Here is a 20,236-nt window from a genome sequence, read left to right as displayed (position 1 = left end):
TGGCAAACTCTAATCTGGTGAACCAGGTTTGTTTCCCCACTCCTGTACATGAAGCCTGCTGGGTGACCTTGGACTAGTCACTGTTCTCTCAGAACTCTCTCAGTCCCACCTACCTCACAAGGGCTGATTCCGCACGGGCCAAAAACAGCAGTGTGAAAACGGTGTGAAAACAGTATAAACCCTTTTACACTGTTTTAAACCCTTTTACACCATTTTCACATCGTTTTCACACTGCTGTTTTTGGCCCATGCGGAATCAGCCTAGGTGTATAAAAACTCTTCCTCTACCATTTTCCAATGTAGCGTCAAGTCTCATTTATATGACAGAAAGATCTTCATAGCCAGCCTGCCTGCCCGCCTGCCTGCCTGTCTCTCTCTTTCTCTCTCCCAGCCTAAATGTGACACTGGTTTTTTTTTTTAAAGTAAAGGTTAATCTGAAGGGCTCATACCTGCACATGCTCCCTTTTGAACTACCACTGATACCTGCATAAGCGCGTTGAACCAGAATTGAATACCCTTCTTTGCTCTCATTAATCTTCTTCATAAATACTTCATAATGGCAATCAACCCATTTTAATGTTTTACACAATGTTTGCTCTTCATTAAGGATAACACTATTGTCAAGAGAGTCCCTTGTGGATTTAACTGGCATTTACTCAACCATAGGCTTTCGAGTTCGACAGAGCAAGAAGGAAGTTGAACTGGATATAGTCCATTTTACATGCATTGTCAGTCTATATTTAACCTAACATTGTTCCCCTTGTGACTCCATGAAAGGGATGGTGTCTAGCTAGATGATACAAAATCATCAGGAATGCTGTGGCTCTTCTGAAAATCATGCAAGACAAGGCTGTTTCGCCTACGTTAACAGAATTGTGATAATAAAGAGGGGCCAAGCCCTTTCTTTACATAGGAAAACTACAGAAAGGTGGCCATACATAAATAAGAAAAAAAAACCAGATTCCAAGTTACTGTCCCAAAAAGCATGTATAACCCCAACAATTTCAACAACATTAACAAAAACTACCATTCAGCATATTAGAAACATCAAATACAGGTCAGAAACAGTATCATTATGCTGGGTTTGCCCAAGTGCAAAAAAATATTGGGGGAAAGTCTATATTTGTTTTATCGCTTTCTATTAATCCATGTACCAATTTGGGCTGGAGTTCTAATAGTTGAAACAGCCGAAATGCCAGCGTTTGGTATACAAAATACACTTAAAGCAAAGCCAAATTCTATGTTATGAAGATGTTACAATAATGTTCGAAGATCACAAATAAGATAAAATCAAATTATTTCTTTAGTAAAAAAAACAAATAGGTTTGTCGAAAGCTTACATTTGTATATGAAGCGGCTGAGAAATGTTTCCCATTTATTTGGAACTGAATCATAATTTTGTGACAAACAAAACACAGTTATTTAAAAGATATTTGACAAGCAATTTATGCAACTGTATTCCTTTTGAACAACAGGCTATCAAACATACAAAAGATGTTCCCAGAGAAAAAGGTTGGATCCCAAAGACAAAATCCTCTGCCTGCAATATGGTGTTGATCAAAAACCCCAAATCCTTAAGTGAACCCTGAACAGAAGCCTAGAATCTGTCTCTCTCCTTTATTTCCAAAGTCAATTGGAAACATTCCCTAAATACAGGGTGGAAAGCACACAAAGAGTGTAATTATGTTTGTGTACATATACAGTGCGGGGAAGGGAAATCTGTATCTGTAGATATCTATATCTGCGTTTGTGTACATATACAGTGCTGGAAAGGGAAATCTATATCTGTAGATCTCTATATCTGTATGTTTGTGTACATATACAGTGTAGGGAAGGAAAATCTATATCTGTAGATATAGATTTCCCACCCTTGCACTGTATATGTACACAAACATACACACACTATATCTATCTACATATAAATACATGTATGTATGTGTGTGCTGGGGGGGGGGAGCAGCTCAGCTTTCAATCTCCACCCACCCATGGCAGTCAAAGAATGACTTCATGCTCAGAGCCTCTGGCTCTACTAATCCAGCCACTGTAAAATCCTACAGTCATTCTTCCACACAGGGTCTCACTAGGAGGAAGCAGACTCTCTCCCTCCGCTTCAACTCTTATCTCATGATGAAAAAAAGCAAGGATGCCCAAGTTATGCTTTCCCAGCCAATGGAGAAGCATCCTGAGCCTCACATGACTGTGTTTCCCCCTGTCTTTCACATGGGCAGTATTTTAGTTCTTCAATTCAGAACTGCAAGCGAGAAACAGCCCGCAACTGGGGATGATGCCTGCGCGCCAGTGACTGACTTCCGAGTGACTTTGCGAAGACTTTGCCGTCGTTTCTCCCGGCATCCGAAATTGAAATAAAATTAAATTGAAAAAAAAAACACAAACCCTCTGGAATTCTTCTTTGGTATTCTCACGCCAGACGCGCAGCTGGAGAGGAGGACGGAGTGACTTGCTCAGAAACGGCAGCAGGAAACGAGTGAGTACTTTTGCTTTATTATGAACCGGTGGGAGAAAGGCAGTTTTGCCTTCTCCATGTGTCAAAATGTTTCCAGCCCCCCCTGTCTCCCGCTGCTGCCCCTTCCCATTCCTTCTGGGCAGGTTGCACATTCTTTCGGACGCCGCTCATGCCTTGCCGGAATATTTCCTGTGCATTTCAATAAAACACCCAACTAAAAAAACCCAGAGTGATCCCTTGGGGCGATGTCTGCAAAGCCACGCTGGCTGCTTTTTATCATAGGCAGGGTCCTGCTTTGTTCATAAAGAAAAATGGAGGGGGGGGGGAGACTCTCGGCATGCGTGTCATTTGTTTTTTATTGGTATTCTGTGTCTAACCAGGTCTGGTCTGTAGCCTGCAAGGGGTGGGGGAGGCACAAAGACAAACTTTGCCAACTCAGCTGGTAAGGACATGCCACACTTTACAGACATCTGACAGTTATTATAATTAGCTGTAGGGGGGGGGGGGCGCAGGAAAGACACTTTGGGGTAAACACCCCCTATCCCCACAACAATGTGCTGAAGCAGGATCTCTTTTTCCTTTAGTATTCTTGTGGAGAATTAAATATACTTGTACGTAAAATACATTTCTTGGGTATTGTTGAATAAGTGCTTGAATAATTCAGTCTGGGGAAAGAGGGTGTTTTCTGCATCTTGGAACCCTTGCCTTTGATTTCGAATTTGCTCAGATTCCCCACGCCTTAAAGGAAAGGGGTGTGAAACTCTTCGTAGCATATGATCAGAAGGAGAGAAGGGCAGGAATAAGAAGACATTCAATAAGGAGCCTTACAGACGCTTTCCATACCCGATCAGGAGAGATCTAAGTTGCTTTGCTGCGTAAGATTTATGAGTTCCCCGGCAGAAGCAACAGACAAAGCCCAGGGTGGGTCCCCCCCCCCTTCACCCCTTCTTGCTAGAAAAGCAAATGAATTCAAGAGTCTCGAAACGCAGTAACACACTTTGATTTACAGCTTATGCTCTCATAAAGAATCCTCGCCAGGCATCTGAGTTGAAAAATGCAATCCTTTATGAGAAAGTTGCATTCTGAAACTCGCTTGGGGGGGGGGTAGTGGGGGGAGGAGGCGGGAGGGAGGGAGGGTGAGGACAATAGAAACCTGATTCAGGCTCAGCTAAGGCAGGGTCTGCAAGAAAGTGCAAGCCGAAGAACTGTTGCGAGCTTGTCCCTTTTTTGAAAAAAAGAAAAGAAACTTGCACAAATATGGATTTCCATAAAAGAAAATGCAGAAGAGACTCCCAGACGGTCCTAATTACAGCTTGAAATAAATCTTTGTGAGCAGAGCTTTGCTTGCTGTGGTTGTTGGGAACTGAAGCCGAGGAATGCATTTTTTCAATAGGAGGGTTTGACATAAATTATCTCATAATCTTTCTTTAAAAAGCAATAGTCTACTTCTCCTCTTCTTTGTCTGCCGCTCTGTTATCTACACCTCCCCCAACCACCGCCCACTGTGAGTTGAGACACCTGAAGGCCAGACATAATGATCAACAGAGCGCTTACTCCAGCCTGTCTGGAATCCAGCCAGGTTCCCCCCCTGCCTCCCCTCTTCTCCAATCAAGGAGCCTGCACGCAAGGCACAGCAAGCTGATTCTCCAACTGCATGCAGATGAAGGGTGGAAGCCTTCACCATACTGTAGCAAGGCCCGGCCAAACAATATCCCCTTTCTCTAGCTGGGCTGCGACCTGTTTTAGCACGTGCATTTCTCCCAGATCTGTGAGCAAGGAGTTCTGCTGCACACATCTGCCATCTGCGTGCATGCGCTGCTTCATCCTCAGAACATATTTCTTAGCTAATAACTTTTAAGATTTCATCTGCCACTGCCTTTCCACACAGCGTGTCAGGTTGGTGACAATGTCCACAGAGAACATGCACCACACAGAAAGGCAGTATGCATGTCCAAGTTTGCACACAGGCATGTACTGTTGTGCAGAGTAGAACTTATTTTTCAGTACAGAGGTGTTGGTGCACAGTTTGGGGCAAACACTCCTTGGTGATACATCGGCATTTTTGTAAAGTTGGACTTCTGGGCAAAATGTTTCTTGCTTCTACCCAATGAGTTGCACATTATTTTGATGTTGGTAGGCTCAAGGCAGACTAGTAAAGACATAGAGTCTTTTGAACAACATCTTACTGAAACCAAAATTCCAAGCAAATTTGGGAGGGGTCTTCCAAGGTGAGCTATCTATAGAAGTGTTTTGCAACTCCTGGTCCGAACCCAAAAGTGAGTCACAAGGTCTGTGAAAGTAGGTTGCAGGCTTACTGATTTGTGAATGTTCTTTTTTAAAAAGTGGGTCACCATACCAAGTACATTTAGACTTGTGGGTCACCATACCAAAAAAGGCTAGGAACTAACAATCTGGAAGTATTTCTAGGGAACTTAACAAACTTTTGGTAAAGCCAGCAAAATTTCAGGAGGGTTTGCATGTGCCAAACCTGTCAAATTTTCTGGGAAGTTAAAAAAGAATTTTTATGCAATTAGTATAACTTCTCATGGATAATTTGTAACTTCCTTGCTCAAACCCAGTTTCATATCCTACACATCTACCAGAGCACAGCAGCTAGTAGAGTTGTACAAAAATGTGTTTACAACAGTTATAGAAAGAAAAACCATTGCTATGAAGAAGGGCAGAAAATCATCCCAACATTTTATAAATGCAGAATGGTTATAATTATGCTTGGTATTTTAAGTTGATGTTGCAAATTATGTCGCGTTCCCATTTAATGTTTCACAATGGTGGTTCAAACACCGTGCTTAAAATTCATTGTCTTAAGGCACTTAAAATGGAGTAAAAGTGAAATAACCTTCTCCCAAAAATGTTTTGGAAACCATGTCTCCACATATATGGCAAAGGGCCACCTACTGGCATGTTTTCCAATATGGTGTGTGATCTCTTTGACTGGCGTTAGAATGTTGTCCATCGGTATTGCAATGTACAATGGCGCACAGGTCTGAAAATGCTCACTGTGCCAATAGAAAAGAAACTCTTCACTCCCCCATGATATTAAATTTTCATTGACGCTAGTAGTGTTAGCGCAAGTGATCGGTTTGCAAGTTTACATGGCTGTTCTAAAGTGTGCACACACGTTCCAGGAGCCCCCGCTGTTTTCATAATCACTGTCATTGGTCCAGCATAATTACTTCTTAACCTGCTTTAATTGCTTTTATTCAAGCAAATAGGGAATTGCTAGCAGTCACAGAACTATTTTTCCCTTACAATTAGCAAGTGGACGCATGGTTTCTCACAGATATTAATATGCATCTTTGAAACTGAATGACTTCACAATCACACATGACTTAAACTTCTGTCTTTAAAGGATGTTTGTTGAAGTATAAATTGCCTACCAGCAATCTACCAGACATTCATCACCATGCATGTATAAACAAAAATGGTAACTGACGTGATTCAATGCAAGTCTTTCAAAACATGTTCCCGTGGAAGATTCCCATAAGACAAAATAACAGTGTCGCTTAAGCAGTCCTGAAAATATGCCATCCATGAAGGACACCAAAATACAAAACTGAAAGTCTCTAATCACTAGATAGCAAGGAAGCCATGCATTCTTTTCTAGGAATAGTCCTGCTGTGTTTTCTTCCAGATAAACAGGAACTACAATTCCCATCAGCCTCTGTCAGCATGGCCAATTGGCCATGCTGGTAGGGGCTGGTGGGAATTGTAGTTCCTGAACATCTGGAGAGCCGCAGGTTCCCTACCCCTGCTCTAGAACATATATCATCTAGCAAGGAGACTGGCATGTAAAAGCTGACCTGCACATGTGCAGTGCAACCAGTATGATCATCCGTTCACATCTGGCTGCCCATTTACAGTTGCACCACAGCGTCTATCCAAGCCCTATGGAATTAGCCGGATGCTGCTTTTGATGCAGATGAGGATAAGCATCCTTAACTAAAGTTAGCAGTGGATGCATGTAACTAGTTGAATATAGTCAGAACATATAATATACAGACCTAGGACTCTCTTTCACTAAGGGCTCGGAAGGAGCAAAGTTCCTTCCACAACAAGCCTTAGCAGAAATGAACTCGAGGATCCAACTCAATGGCGTTATTTTGAATAAAGTTATTCTGATGTTTGCAATCCTAAGCACACTAACTTGGACAAAAGTGCTGCTTCTTACTAAACTGGCACAAATGTGGACTTTTAATTCAGGAATACAAAAATGCTAAGAATGTTTAAGGGCATATGAAATATAGACCTATTATTTTATAAATAACTTTTAAGACGTGCTTCCGTTACCTGCAAAAGGATTCAGAGTTCAGTATATAATTTTTGTACTGTGCTGTGTACCTGTGTGCACACAGTTTTCCCCAACCACATTTCCCATAGAGACTTCTACTATCTTTTACTGTCCTTCCTTCAGACCAAGCAAACTCATCTGCTGTTCAAGCATGGGTTCCCATGCAGCAGCTAGCATAAAAGCAGATATGAGCCTCTTGAAAGCCACTTCCAAAGAACGGCAATGCAGCTGCATGTATCTCCCTTCTATATGCCTCTGCCATGTTTATTGAACACACAGTTCTTCTTTATACATTAAAATGTTGGCTGCTGCACACACCCATGTGTGCGGGGGAAACAGAAAGTCTGAATCCACTCTTATGGTCCAATCCAGGGGGTGGTACAAATCCTCTTGATGGGGTGACACAGGGCTGCACTGATGGCTTTGCCCCCTCCGCCAGAGCAAGTGGCACCTGCACTGGCAGAAGGGGCAAAGGTGCTGGCAACCAAACATGGAGCTGCACTGACATCCTGACTGGATGCCAGCTTAAGGGGGCAGGGAGGGGCAGTTTCCACCCCGGGTTTGTCACTAGTTGCACCATGGCCCAGGTGGTATGTAGTCCATTAAACCCTACAGAAGGCTTTCCTGTGGTGGGGGGGGGGCGGTTGGGCTTTTTCTGCCTCTCTGCTCCATCAGAAAACCCTCTAGAGGTGGCAGGATGGTGTTGCAGCATCACCAGCCACAGCCGCCGGGGGCTCTGGATATCATACACCCATCATATTTCTCCTTCTCCAATTATTCTCAGTGGACATTGGGGGGGGGCACATTAGCAAGTCACTGCTGATAGTCCACTTCTATTATCACAACTCCTTCCTCTATACCCCCGCCCCAAGAAATGTATTCATCACAGTACACCATCCAAGTCTATGCTTGAAGGAGAACCCCTCTCAAAAACAAAATACATAAGACTGGCACCATCTTGATTGCTCCCAAGATCTTACAAATGGGTCAAGATGCACTATGTAGGAAGCCACGCATTTCTGATACCCCCCTGATGCAACCATTTCTTACTTCCAGCACTGCCACCGCTGTCAGCGATCTGAAACCATACATTCATTCACCCCCTCCTTCCCCTTAGTCCAGGATTTCAAGAGAGTCAGTAAGAATTGATTGGAACAGCCAACTCTAAAGAAATTTGGTATTAATACCATCTTGGGGACACTTATGTTTTGCATCTAGCTGGAAGAAAAATAATAGGAAATATACGAAAGCATTAGATATGTTTAAAGATACTGGGGACAGCAGCTACAAAACAGGAAGTGCAAAATCATTAGAGCAGGAATCCTTAAATATCCACAGCTTATTGCAAGGCTTTGGTACTGCAGTGGCTGTCTGAGTGTGTTTGCAGCTGAATCACCCATGGTGAGCTTGTATCTCTGCCTCTTGCCTAGTGGAAGTCAGAATGGAGATCGCTTCTTTCCTTCTTGCAAACATGGGGTTCCTCGCTGATTGATGACAGATCTGTTGGCGTGGTAGAGCAGTGGTATCTGGTGGGGCTTGATTTGACCAGATATTTGATTATGTACTTAGTTCTTTTTTTATGTTCAGAATTCTCAGACTCTGAACTACAGTATTGTTTCCTATACCTAACATTGGTGGGAAGATGACTACAAGAATGTGTGAGCCCAAAAGTTAGTGCCCAAGCACATGTGATATTCAGCTGCATACGATGCCCTTGCAACACTGCTTTTCCTTAAAAAAATTAACCAGGGAGGTTGCTGTCGAAAACAGAAGACTGGTACAAGAGGTAGGGGAATGGAAGGAGGGGTTTTAACCAATTTCCTGTCCAGCAGTTTTGTTTCAAAAAATTGCCTCCAGAGTTGCTTCCCTATTGTCACAGAGGAAAGGACGTGGGTTATTCTTTTTTATATATGTGGGACAAAACAAAACAGGGGAATTAATGGAAAAATGGCCAGAGGGGAAAGGATAAAGAAACCCTTCTTCTCCACTGGTGCTTCTATTGCTGAATGAATACATGAAATGAAATGAAATTTTTATTTGTACCCTACCCTCTTCCAGCACATTGGGCTCAGGTGGCTTACATCAATGCCAATATACAGCAACAAATAGCGTACATATAAAAAGAATTAAAATTAAAACTATAAATATTTCAATAAAAACATTAGACTTCCTAACCATGGTGCCCAAATTAACTTCCATCAGGGGGATGGAATCAAACTGGCAAGTACAAAACTGAGTTGTATAAAAGATAAGAAGGGGGCTCGCGATGATAAAAAAGGATAAACAATATTGTCATAAATGAGTAAATTATTTTAAAATGTCAAGACCAAACTATGCAACAGAGATAGATTCACAAAGTGAAAGTACACTTGGACTAATATCACTGTTTAATTTTAGTTCAGTTTTGTTATCCTTCATATATTTCCTGTACATCTGCACTTCCTTCTCCTAAAACCCCATAAATAACTGCTGGATTTGTGCAGTTGCAGCCATGTACCATCACCAGTGCCAGCCAAGAAAGCCAGCAGAAACAAAGAGACATGCAGCAGTGTAAAGTACGGCCATGAAGTATCCCGAGGTTTTCCTTCTTCTCAAAACCATTAACAAACAGGCACAGGCAAAAAGGGAACAAATTTACTTCCAGTGTTTGGTGAAGTTCCAGTAACTCAGAAGGAGAAGGAGAACAAATGGTGGGAAAAGATACAGATCGATCAGAACAAATACCTCCCTTTTGATACCAGATTTCCCTTGACAAAATTGAAAGTGGTATGGATTGGGGTGCGGATGTCCAGCTTCCTGGGAGTACCTATGTAGGGTAAATTGTGCCCATGATACAATCACCCAGCTTCCAGGCTGTTTTGCACACAGACATCTTTGCCATGGGAAATATGCTTAAGACACCCTTAGTGGGTGTGAGCAGAAATATCTCAGAGCCATTTTTAGATTGTTAAAAAGGACTGCTTGTGTTCCCACTGCCTTCAGCAAGCCTGTGTTTGACTCCTCCAAAAGAACAAAATCACACACAGTAAGCAACGTGGGGAAAAGAACTCGTGCATACACAGATAGGAAAAGAGTTGCAAGCTGCATTTTTCCAGATTAAACATACAAAATGTTCAGGGGAACCCGACTGTAAACATATTCTCTTTGATTCTTTGGCAAACTGTAAAAAAAAATCACGACGATGTCTGAGATTCAATGACTTTCTGTACGGTAGAACAGAACCAGATGGCCACGTGCTCTTTTCTTATTTAGATGAGAGTTTTCCTTTCAATAACATCTTTCTTCCTGACCTGCTTAAAAATTCCAGTGAATGAAATCAGCACAGGATTTTCAATTCTAATTGACCATGTGCAGAGGAAAGGCCAGTGGAGAAATCAGTAGAGGCATTGTGAGACTCACTACATCAATCTCGCCTTTGTCTTACACCCTTGCTAGCCAGAGATGAAATAATTGGGAATATTTGATTTATATGAGTTGGAATGGAATTGCTATGCTAACTGTTTTTAAGAGTGGGAGTGGGGGGGGGGGAGAAGATGTAGTAGGAGTCCTCCTCCTTTGAGCAACTTCAAAAGAGGTTGTGTCATCCCTCGCACAGGAAAAAAAGTTCTTATTGCCTGGTTGCTCTAGCAAGGAAGAGAATAACTTATAACATGCTTGATTACTTGCCACGGCTAACTGAAGGGCGAGTGTGCTGGCAGGGAAGTGTCTGAGATAGGTCATTTATAACTGTATGAGGATAGCAGTGTGCCGAGGTAACACATCTAGCACTTTCTAGCTGTACCTTGCAATAACCTACAGACACATTCTAGGCACGACTAATATCTACAGTGCAGCAGTTATTTTGAAAGAGTTGCTGAGCAAAGACTGTCATCAAAAAATGGACTTAAAGATGAGTTATTAAAACGTCAGTATTTGATAAGTACCTGGTATTAAAACCATGAGCACATTCCAGCCAAATTTAAATATATTTAAATCCCACTGATTTCAACAGTCAAGATTTAAATATGTGCTTAATGTTCCCACTGAAGCTCAACAGAACTTAATTTTGGGCTGACTTGTACCCCCAAACAATATATCCTCCACCTCTTTAATTTAGAAGCAAACTGTTTTGACAGGATATTTGCTTCAGGATAAATTGCAAGAATTCTAAAACAGCTTAAAATGGATGTGCACACAGTACTTCTTAAAAGGAAAATAAGACGTTCATGCATGTTCTGATCACCAGGTACAAAGTTTAGTATTCATATCGCACAGTAGTATTGTGCACATTAAACAAGCTCAGAAGTATCTGTATCAGAACATTCCCTTCACTGCCTCTACTCAGGCATTCATAAATGGCAATCAAAGTGCATGTGCACAAATTTCATGGCAAGTACCTGTGTCAGGAAGCCACAATTAGCGATGGGTTCCTAGCACATTGACAAACAGTAAAGGAGGAGGATCTAACCATCATGTCTCAGTGTTTTCAGGCCATGTACCTCATAAGCTTATTGGGGATTGCTCAGTGAGAAAGAAGATCAGTCATGGTGGGTGGTTCTCTGAAAAAGTCAGTGGGCCCACCACTATTAATCTGCACTACACAACTGCCTTGGATGTATCTGAGGCTGTGCATGCTGTAGGTGTGAAGTCTAACAGATTTGGACAATCACTACATAAATCCAGTATGTACTGTAAAAAAATGGTGCAGATCAGCTGTGCATGGGTTCCTCAATAGATGAATCAATATGGAAAGCGTCTTATTTCTGAAAAAATACTGACCTACTCCAATGTCTCCTATAATAAGGTTTCCCTGAGATGCAATAGGTTCTTGGTGGTTTCTTGTGACCAATAAAATTCATATCTTCAATGAATTAATTCATGTTTTATGTCAGGGGTCCCCAAACTACGGCCCGGGGGCCAAATGTGGCCCCCTGAAGGCATTTATCCGGCCCGCCAGGCATGGCAGCGATGGCTCCATTCATGTGCAGTGGGGGCTCGAGGGAGAGGAGGAACTGGCCCCAACAGCCGTTGATTGAAGTTACATGGTTGCACCCCCAAATCTCCATGCATTTTCTGACCCAGAGTTGGAAACCTTACATGTGGCAACGCCTGCTCCGCCCTTCCCTCTCGGCTACTCCATGTGTTGCTCTCAGGCTTTCTGTTCCGCCTCACTCCCATTGGCATCAGCCAGGCTGGAGAATCGCTCGCTGGCTGCTAGGGAGGAAAGAACCCAGGAAGATACCTGATCCTGGGTTAGATGGAATGCCTCATTGGGAAAGTTCTGCTTTTTTTTAACAGCGGAAGGTATTCCACAGCCTCCCCAACAATATTTGGAGCCCACCCTGTACTTGACGTACTTTGGTCACTGTTCTAAAAATAGACCATGACAGAAAGGCTGAAAGGTGAAATCAAACATTCTACAATCATTTGTGCATAGGAATTTGTTCATAGTTTTTTTTAGTCCGGCCCTCCAACAGTCTGAGGGACAGTGAACTGGCCCCCTGTTTAAAAAGTTTGGGGACCCCTGTTTTATGTGAACCTGTCTATCATTTGGAGAACCTAGCTCATCGGTAATACCATACCTGGTGGCAAGGAGTCATAAAGGATGTTGTTGAGCTCTGAATTTTTTTAATGACCATGTTTACTTTAGAATTGCTACCTGAATTTCATTATTATTTCAGCTGCATCCAGTAACCATTTAATTCACTGTCTCACCTCTCATTGAAGCCTCCTGAATCTTTACCATTTCAGGCCTTCTATTAGAAAAACATGCACAATGGCTGATTCATTTTTTCAGGGATGACCTAAGCTATTCTATTGTTGTAAGTGGTTGCCCTAAACAATCTGAAAGACATGCTCTGGAATGCTCTGTGTCACTGAAAGGAGTCATGTAGTGCATCCCTTGGATTATACAGTGCTTCACTTGCACCCTTTAAACACATTATGGTTTCAAGTGGCCACTTGGGTGGCATATGACCTTGACAGTTTTCTGCATTTTGTAGTTGTGCATACTGCATGAAAAATGCATTACTTCTGCACAAGCGGAATTGCAATTGTTGTGTACTTCTTGCATACTTGAAGGTTTGATAGAGAAATGTGAGCAGAGCAAGAAGGCTGGCTATGTCTTTAATTGCTACAAATATGCCATTAGGAAAAAAAATCAGCAGAGGCATAAAAAGAATTAATACATAGCATGAAAGCTGTAATCAGTTTGACAGTTTTAGAAGCCATAATCTAATCTTGCACGTTAGAATGAATGGGCCAATTCACACTTTTTAACCCCAGTACAAGGCTTGGATGCGGAACAGCGATGCCCTAGGATTTGGAGAGGCATTTCAGGATATTGGAGAGAGGGATCGTGCTCTGTGAGAAGAAATCCTGTCATCTGCAGAAACACCATTCTGGATAAAAGGCCACTGGTTCTAGGTGAAGTTGGGTACATCATCTTCACCAAATGTCAAGAAGGCATATCTTTCCAATGTCGTGTATGATTCAGGGACCATAGTAATGAATTTTGGAGATGTAATCATTTGGCCTAACACACCCATATTGTACAAGTTGGTGTGAAAAGGACCACAGTTTGCAAAGAGTTGTGGTTTGTCTCAGTTTTGATTTCTTTTCTTAGACTTTTCGTTCATCTGTAAACAGAGGTGAGGTATGTCATGTTTTTTTTTCCAAGTTTCAGCTCTGGCCATGGTAAAGGAGAGCATGTGATACCAATTAAACCAGAGCAGAAGTTGTAGATGGGGTGCACGTGCCACACTTCCGAGAGACACTTCAGACCATATTTGTCAACGAAAGTGCAGCAGAATTAACCCTTGTAAACAAAGAGGGAGAACGGAAGCCTTGGAAATGCAGCTGGCATTGATTCATAGCAAATAGTGAAGTGAGAATGTGAGTGAGTGTGCCCCTCTCCCAGCCTTGGGCTTACCAGGCAGGCCCACAAAGCTACAAGATTTTGAAATAAACCGGCACAAGGTCTGCTACACAGTTCATTCTTCACTGCATAATTGCATTTCTGCCTAATGAACAGCATGGTAAAACTTATACTTACCAGAAAATGACGCTGGTTCTGTAACAGATATCATTTTTTAAATCTGACTTTTAATTTATTTGGGTATTGTTCTAAGTTAATTAAAACTGAATTTTAATAAGTTAGTCTGCTTTTTTCTGCTGGCCTAAATCTGAATAAAATACTACTTAGTTCAGCTATATCTTAAAGCACTCGGTGATTACCAAGCATTCCTCACTGACTCTGGTTACTGATTATGGGAAACTATTTCACTCTCGTCATTTTTGCTTTCCTTCGCTTCTCTATAATACCTGCATCAGAAAAGCAGCATTCCAGGGTAAACCTTCCTTTAAACTTCTCATATGATAAACCATATTGGCTCCCACAACACCAACGCCTTCATTTAGAAGTTCGGCACAATTGCCCTATTCAGAGTTTCTGCCTCGCCCAAAGGAACCCTAGAAATGCTTGTTGATACAGAACCTCATTTGTTTATAATTATGATTAACTCAAAAATTGTCCACTGTCCAGAGCTGAAATTCAGGGCAGATTCACTTCTGGCAATGAAGCATACCCATTGGAGCAACAGCCGTTTGGCACAGATGGGGGAAAGAAACCTATGGCCCCTTCTGCACAGCAAATGTATGACGGGTTGCAGTCATGATAAAGGAATCCGTTTTCCTATTTCCCTGTTCACATGTCCTGTGCAGACATTGATTCAAGGCCACAGCAACAATCTGGGCTGCTGTTGCGCCTTCACACGGAGACGCTTCTCTTTTTTTAAATTGTCCTGGAACATAGGCATAGCTACACCGGCAGACTGAAATGAACCCCTACAGCCATACTGATGTTCCACAAAATGACTGGCTGCACCTGCATAACTATGCAGCTGCAAGCCACGAAATTGGTTTTTTTTAAAAAGGAAAAGGGGCCTATCTGCAATGGTTGGGCAGTGGTGGGCGGCTTCTCCCTCACCTTGGAGGATGGGGTGGAAGGGAGGGAAATAAAGCGCCTCCTGCCTGGCCGTTCGCTTGGGAGTGGCGCCAACTCGGGATTTTTCAATAGGATCACCTGTTTAGTGATTTTCAAAAAACTGGGGTGGGGGAAATAAAACTGGACAGACTTGTTTGGGGGGGCAGTTCAAAGTCTCCCCCTCAAAAAACGGGTTATATAGTGTCCTATACCCATGTTTCTCGGCCTGTGCAGAATGGACCTATTTATGTTACACTTTATGTCATTAAATAGTTAAGTGTGTCCCTATTATAAAAATATGATGTACAGCAATTTTCAGCAGGCAAGAGAAATGGGCAGGTAAGTTTAAACTGACTGAGGGGTAACTTGCAAAAGGAGATGGGGTCACCATTCCTAACAGTCGTTACAAAAGCTACTGCTCCATATTCTAGCACACTCCATGGCCAAAGAGAACTTCACAGTACGTGCACAATGTTCCCAGCCTGCAGGCACAATGCAACCGCCAGTCAAGGGCAACGACTCATCAGTCTTGCCATTTCCCCAGCAGGTGTGTCAGCCCAGATCAGCACTGGCAGGGAGGTGGCTTCAGCTGGCAAGCCCACAGCGGGCTCGCCAGCCCAGACTGGGGCCAGGGGGAGGTGCCTGTCTGGACTGGCGAACCTGCAGATCAAGGGGGGGGGGGAGTGGGGAAGTTGTGCCTGCCAGGACTGATGACCCCACAGTGCCCTTGCCTGCCCAGAGCAGCACTGGGAGCATGGCTACTTTGGCTAGTGGGAGTTGCCGGGACTGGCATGTTTGACGTCCCTGCTCTAGAAGGTATAATGGGCCTGGGACCACAGAATGTTTAGAGGTGCACTGCACTCTCCAAGATCCCTTAAAGATATAGGCCCTCTACATAAACATGTGCTTACCATTGACTGTAACTGAGGGAAGTCTGCCATTTGAAATTCAGGCACACATGTAACTCTTTTGCATCCTTTTAAGTTACCTTGGAAAATAATGACTACACTAAGTCGAGCTGAGAAACCAACTCGTTCTTTCCTCCAAAAAATTTTTTTTTGCTCTGGATAAGTAAAAGAAACATCTAGATTCTCAACAGACATTTAGTGGCTGCACAGAGTCTGAAGTCTAAATAACACTTGTGTGTCAGCCTGCCATTTTGTGGTGACAGAAAATTGCTTTCTGACTCACATACGTGGGACTGAAGCGGGGGGAGGGGGCTTTTTCCATTTCTGTTCTAACACAATGGTGCCCTGCACAAGACAAGAAAAGCTTTATTCTGTCCACTGAGCAGTTTTTGTTAACCACTGCTTGCACATTGCTTAGGACCTCTTTGTTGGCTTTTGGGTTATATAAAAATGCCTTGAGAAAATAGTACAGTAGCCATTTCCCCTTTGTTCCTCTTTACATGCTGGTATGTTTGGGGTGGGACAAACACAGCTGCAGTGGTGTGCTTTGTGGAACATCAGCTGCCAGCAATCCACAAAAAGACAGAGTTGCTGACACAGTTGTGATGTGGCTCAGTTTCCCATTCTAAATTGAGCAACAAGGCATCAGACTGCTTTAGCACTGGAACTGGTCCCTCAGCTGTACAAAAGTGATGATAAGAAGACATGAAGGTATTTGGCCACAGTCTAGCAAGGTGGCCTACAGGGTACAAATGAAACTGTCAGCAGAGTCAGGGGAAGTATCCCCACACCTTGCAGAAGTCTACCTGCTCTAGCCATTGGGCTCTGATTGCAACTATAGTGCCTAATCTGAAGAAACTGCTTAGTAAAGACAGACTGCAGATTTTTTTTGTTTTTTTGTTTTGCTTTTCCCCTTCAAATTTTATTGAATATTAATAATATATTATTATAATTTGGATAATATTATATTACATATTGTTATATTTAACATATTATGATACTTTGGAAAAATGCTACTTATTGTAGGTTGGGCTGCTGGGTGGGGGTGGGGCAGGGGAAGGTCTGATCGCCGAGTGGCAAGTTTAGATGATGGCAATTTTGGTGATTTGTTTTCATGTTCTGGTTGGGTCTGGGTTGTATACAGGGTTGGGCTTTCTTTCTTTCTTTCTTTCTTTCTTTCTTTCTTTCTTTCTTTCTTTCTTTCTTTCTTTCTTTCTTTCTTTCTTTCTTTCTTTCTTTCTTTCTTTCTTTCTTTCTTTCATTGTTTATTTATTTATTTTCTGAGGCCTGTAATGGTTATTGGCAGTGCAGGTACACTTGCCATCCAGGTATTTAAGACAGGGGAGTCTTTCCAAGGGAAAAAGGTTAGGAACTGCCCCACCTCCCCAAATATTTTCTCATTTTGTTAAATAATGTGTCCGAATAAGTAGAAAGTGGAGACTACACACTGGTTTTTAAATAGACACATTGGCTTTTGAATAAAACTGTTAATTGTGATTCTTTTGCAGTGGATTTCTCTCCTCCCCAAAATGTAACGTCTGAGCTAAAATTTAGTTCAGATATGGGGGTGGGGAGAATGTACAGATTGACAATAACTGTAGAAAGATAAAGCAATTCCTAAAACTTTATTCTGATTGATTGATTTGTTTTACCTGGCTAAATATTCTGATCCTTATGAAGAGAGAGGTAGGGAACTATTTTTGAAGGAGAGTTAAAGTACTGTTGGTGACTTGAGTTGTGTTTATGGATTACTATGTTGTGAAAAGAAAAGACCCTCAGAGCTGTAAGTTGACACGGCAGGGGATGTCTGGACTTTTCACTGAATGCAGTCTGTGTAGGCAAAGCCTTCATGCCAAACACTGACCTTTCCCCTCTTCACTCTTTCCTACACCAGGTGCAAAATCCCTCCCACCCCAAGCATACATGCACCACTTCTGCTAATTGGTTTGTGCAAGTTTTATACACTGTCTGCAAAGCACATGGTTTTAAAAACAACACAGACTCTGCCTCACAAACACGGTCTCAAAGTATACCTTCTGGTGAATAACCAAATTTGCTTGCTTAATAATTCCATTCATGTTTTTCATGCCCATCATGCTGTTAAATCAGCTTGGCATCAGATATTCTTCGTTCTATAATTCAGTTGCCCTTGGGTTGTGTCACACCCAACGTAGTGTTTACTCATTCTGTTCCAGGCTAAACTAGAAATCTGTTGAAAATCAGGGTAAATCTTTTCTCATGCTGGACCTCGTCTGCCTACAGGTGAAGCAGTGGTGGTTACATGTTTGAATGTGCCCTTAAGTCACACCCTCCCAATTTCAGCAAAACCTTCTCCACAAAACGCCTTCCACGGGTACGGAACAGCTTGTGGGGGGAACATGCAAACACAGAGCCTCGTTCCAGCATCCTGCATTGCAACGCTTAAGAAAAATTACAGGTGCACAATTCAGAGAATTGTGAACACTGACTTTGAGCAACGTCTAGTTCATACACTATGGATGACATACAGCCAGAAACGTGGGCTCGTTCCACACATGCAGAATAATGCACTTTCAAACTGCTTTCAGTGCTCTTTGAAGCTGTGCGGAATAGCAAAATCCACTTGCAAACAGTTGTGAAAGTGGTTTGAAAACGCATTATTTTGCCTGTGCGGAAGGGTCCATCGTGTTTGTAATCAAATTCTAGCCTCTTCGCATCGTCACTTATAAACGACAGTCTTGTTAGAACAGAAGGATAATCTCTGTTTTTGTAAGAAAGCAAGCTTCTAGTCCTCTTGAGTGGAAAAAAACCCGGCCAAGTTGGAGCTCTTGTTTCTCTAGGCTTGTGTAAATACCCAGTCCTTTGCTGATGACACCCTTGCATCAGAGTTCCTGTACTTAAAAACATTCCTTTTCCCCAGTTGTGGTGGATGAAAATTTAGTCTGCAGGCTGCTCAGACTAGGCAATCAGACTTAACTAGTGATGTTACCCAGGACAAAAGAGCATAAAGACTGAGAAGGGAAGAAAAACCTTTCTTTCTGGTGTCACCTTGGATCTTGAAATGCCCTGCTTTATTTAAAAAAAATTAAACTTTGGAAATGGATGTTCATCCTAATGTATATCCATAATGCAAACAGAAGGCTAGTTTACAAACATGCATATATGTTTTTGCTAGATTAAGGCATGTTTTTAGATGAAGCTCATGAATAGCCAGTGTCCATTTAGGGAAATTCTTGTACTTTTAGAAGGAAATTATTGCTTGGACATTCACTGTCTTCTTGGTGGCTGCTGATTTCAGGAGGACTGTTATTTCCACTATAGGGTCTGGTTAATGGCTATGCATCTATTGTCAACTTAAGTGGCAAGCATTCCCCTAAGAGTAGTTTTTATTTGGTTACAATGGCCTTCAATCTGTCTGAATTTTTTTAAAATGTTTATTCTGCTGCTGTTAAATGGATGCAGCATTTCACTGATGTCTTCAATATTATTTGGATTTGTTTTGATGAAATATGTGACTCTTACAATAATTACACTGCATACTGGGAGAGCAAGACTTGCATATTTTGGTTCTACTCATATGGTGCAGAAAGCTGATGCTGTCTGTTCAAGCCCTGCTGTTGGACCTTCAGAGGAACTGTGTGGCCACTGTGTGTGACAGCATGCTGGACTAGATGGACTAGCGTCCAGATCCAGCAGAGCTCTTCTTATGATCATCTTGGTTATCTCCTCTATTTTCACAACTGTCCAGTGAAAAAAGTACGCAGCTTGGGTCTGGGGTCTCTAGTCTACATTGGGTATAACACAATCACACATGGGATGCTATTTCTTCTCGAGCTTCTCCTACATGTGGTTCCCTATTAGGATCAGGAGCATAGGGTATATAGGAACGTCTTCAACCTTCTTTCCTGTGCCATTTCCCCAAAGTGAAACAGTTACAAAGAGCAATATTTGGGAAACTCACTTGTTCCCTTGAGAAACCCACAAGTCCAATAACACTCCCCCCCCCCCCAATATTGTTTCAGGGTAGGAAAAAGGTGCAGGGGTAAGGCTGGAGCTCCTTTTCCAGGGGCACCATGGTCCTGATTCTAACTGGGCATCACATAGACAAGAACTGAGCAGAACCTACAACTCACATGTGACTGTGTGGGGATCCATTTAATAATGTGGGAGAAATAATGTGTCGTACAACAGTAACAACTTAATCTGAATGAAAATTCAGATCCAGAGCAACCTGGTTTCACACAGTGACTTAGAACAGAGTTCCTCTGAATGTCTAAGCTATTGCCTAAGTGGAAAGGTAGGGACAGAGACCATCACAAATGTGATCAATATCAGTAGCATTCGGATAATCCACAGAAGTTATTTGCATGGTCAAAATTGGTCCAACACTGGAATAAATACTAGTTTCATGCAGGTTGATGTCTATGCTAGTTACAGTGCAATCTGGGGAGGAGGAGGGACAAAAGGGCTCAGGATGTGGTGTGACTCCTGCATGAGCTTAAATGACACCTCAGACAGTGTAAATGGCATCCATGCCAGTGTTGGGGCACTTATGCCAATGCTGGCAGTCACGGGAGTGCGTGATGCCCAGGCACCAACGCTTCTATGGTGACA

General features: G+C 42.4%; 1 long non-coding RNA gene across 1 annotated transcript in view; it reads left to right on the top strand.

Moving 5' to 3' along the window:
• The first annotated feature begins 2,075 nt into the window (after positions 1-2,075).
• LOC125432511 overlaps positions 2,076-20,236 on the top strand; it is a 120,411-nt gene continuing 102,250 nt past the window's right edge. Inside the window, exon 1 of the long non-coding RNA XR_007244486.1 lies at positions 2,076-2,484. This is a non-coding gene — a long non-coding RNA (uncharacterized LOC125432511). The remainder of the gene's footprint in view (positions 2,485-20,236) is intronic.

The sequence above is a fragment of the Sphaerodactylus townsendi genome, linkage group LG05, assembly GCF_021028975.2.
Source record: "Sphaerodactylus townsendi isolate TG3544 linkage group LG05, MPM_Stown_v2.3, whole genome shotgun sequence".
In the NCBI taxonomy this organism is placed as follows: Eukaryota; Metazoa; Chordata; class Lepidosauria; order Squamata; family Sphaerodactylidae; genus Sphaerodactylus; species Sphaerodactylus townsendi.
The sequence above is the reverse complement of the archived record's forward strand: the minus strand, read 5'-3'. Positions and strand labels throughout refer to the sequence as shown.